A 2,632-nucleotide genomic window follows, 5' to 3' on the forward strand; every position below is an offset into this window, starting at 1 on the left:
TGCTCACTCATACTCACTCTCCTCATCATCCCATATAAAAAAATATTTACTATTTCAAATATATTTTTTTAGTTAAAAACCCTAAATTATATATATACTTTCACTACAACTATATATTCAATAATCCAATCCTAATACCACTTAACCATAAATTTATTAATCAAATATCATATAAATACCATGCCTATCAAACCATATATTAATGCAAACTATATATTCAATAATCCAATCCTAATACCACTTAACCATAAATTTATTAATCAAATATCATATAAATACCATGCCTATCAAACCATATATTAATGCAATGATAATTTTTTAAGAAAACAATCTTATTTAAAAATTACAACAATTAATTCGTGGGAAGTTGGATTTTGTTGTTGTTGTTCTATGTTAATCTATATAAATATAATGTTGTGTGTCTCAAAAAATATTTAAATTTATTTTATTTATATTGATAATTTTTTAATTAGAAAGGAGAAATAATATGAATAAGGAAAAAATAATTCAAATCTATAACACTGAAGTAAGGTGAACAAAGGCATGTCACATCGTATGATGGTTGAAAAGAAGAAATAGATTTCAGTTTCCTCAGGAATTATTACCTCTATCAATTATTCCATATAAGATATTGATCATTAAAGTCGATATGTCCGAGTGGTTAAGGAGACAGACTTGAAATCTGTTGGGCTACGCCCGCGCAGGTTCGAACCCTGCTGTCGACGATTCACATGCTTTTCTGGTTTTAAACTGGTGTTAATGGTTTTAAACGGGTATCCCCGTGCAGGTTCGATTCCTGCTTGCTGGAGTTCGAAGTTTCCAAGATTGTGTTAATGTTGGTAATTTTCCTGCTGCTGGAGTTCAAAATGTTGGTAATTTTCCTGTTGCTGGAGTTAAGGTTTCCGAGCACTCGGCACATAAATCCGAGGAGTACCACCGCCGGTTCATTAACATTTCTCAGAGAATTCGCCACACGGCACATAAATCCGAGGAGTACCACCGCCGGTTCAGTAACATTTCTCAGAGAATTCGCCACACAAACTGTTAGGCGTACATAGATTACTGCATTCAGAAATTTTAAAAGAAAATTTAATGGAGTTCAATACTCCGTCGAGTAAGGGAAAAATGACATGGGGTGAGAGAGGCTCGAACTCTCGACCTCAGGATTTCTCAGATAAGCTATGAGACCTACGCGCTAACCAACTGCGCCACCACCCCTGTTCATGTGCAGACCCGTGAATTGAGCGGATTCTAATTTAAGAGAAAAGAAACCATCCAAATGGCGTATATGTAAGATGCTAATGTAGGTTTTTCTTGTGTATGATCGTTTTTAGGGTTTTTTTCTTTTTTCTTTTCTTTTCGGTTGGATTCACTGTATTTCTGTATAAACAGCATTCTTGAAGAAAGCTTATGAGGTGACATATGAGCCCCGTCCAATACGGAAGTTGCAGCCACAGCTAGAGTTTTCTTTACTGTAGCGAAGGCGTCATCTCCTTGCAGTAGAAAAGATTCGAACCGTTTTACCCTCCCATCGGCGTTTAATCTAACTACGAAAAATTGCATGTTTCTTTTGTCTGTGAGTCCACTTGCTTTGTTCGAGATGGGATTTCGAGTTTTTTTGGAGGTTAGAACTCACAAAATTTATGGATTACCACCGGCATTCTGCTTGGTTTACGAGTAGATTCATCTTAACCGTGCAGGTGTCCGCATCAATTGCAGAGCAAGAGGTAAAAGTTGTGAAGGTATTGTTTGGGATTTGCAGGGCAAATTACCAAATTATGCAGAAGAAATTTAAATGATATAAAATCCGCCTCATCATCTTCTCGTTCGGCGCTTCCTCCCTGTCCTTTTTGGCTCTACTCAACCGATAGGCCGTATGCGTGCCTTTATTTGATTTGATTCCAGCCTAATGTTTTATCTTCTATTTTATTGAATTTTTCCATTGAAAAATGTTGAAATGTCCTTGCAGGTCCAAGAAGAAAGAGCCTTTGCCTCACTTGGATCGAAATGAATTGGATCCCCTGCTGCCCCTTCAACTGCACTCGCTTCCTGTCAATCTGCAGGGATGGAGATTGTTTTTCTGCTAAGGAAGATGATGTTGGTGGGTTTATTAATGTAATTGCACATTGTGGACAATTTTGCTTCTCTGAATAATTTGCTTCAAAATGACAAGGAAGTCAGCAATAGCATCATAAATTACTGTGTTTTGGCACTCTCTGGGGTCAAGGGTTAGGGTTAGGTAATAGGAGAAGCAGTGGAGCAATGGGCTCTTCTAAGGCCATGCAAAAGGAGTTAGTGGACTGTAGAGCTCTTTCAGAAGGCGCAAAAGGTCACGGACAAACTGCTATAGATCAAGCAGTAGAACAGTGATGCTTCATCACATAGTTGCGGATTACATATTACTAAGCAACATGGTTATGGCTTACAGATTACTGAATAACAGTCTATCGATATTATTGATATTGATTGCAGAGATTTAAAGTTGAACTTTAACCCTGATAAATGACAACTTGGGCCAGTTTCTGAGTAATGTGAAAGGAAATAACTGATCATATAGACAATCACAGGGCAGATTCGTTGTAAGAAGATGTTGAATTGGGTAAATAAGCTTTTAAATTTTTGTTAAAAAATG

At 36.8% G+C, this 2,632-nt stretch overlaps 2 non-coding genes across 2 annotated transcripts; one reads left to right on the forward strand and one right to left on the reverse strand.

The window, feature by feature from the left end:
- The first annotated feature begins 643 nt into the window (after positions 1-643).
- TRNAS-UGA (transfer RNA serine (anticodon UGA)) lies at positions 644-725 on the forward strand. The gene has a single exon. It is a non-coding gene; the product is annotated as a tRNA-Ser (tRNA).
- A 406-nt stretch (positions 726-1,131) lies between these two features.
- On the reverse strand, positions 1,132-1,218 carry TRNAM-CAU (transfer RNA methionine (anticodon CAU)). Its single transcript is given in 2 exon segments — positions 1,132-1,167; positions 1,181-1,218. It is a non-coding gene; the product is annotated as a tRNA-Met (tRNA).
- Positions 1,219-2,632: the final 1,414 nt, after the last annotated feature.

The sequence above is a fragment of the Pinus tabuliformis genome, chromosome 7, assembly GCF_031772625.1.
Source record: "Pinus tabuliformis cultivar Carrire ecotype Pingquan chromosome 7, CPIR1, whole genome shotgun sequence".
NCBI classification, from domain to species: domain Eukaryota; kingdom Viridiplantae; phylum Streptophyta; class Pinopsida; order Pinales; family Pinaceae; genus Pinus; species Pinus tabuliformis.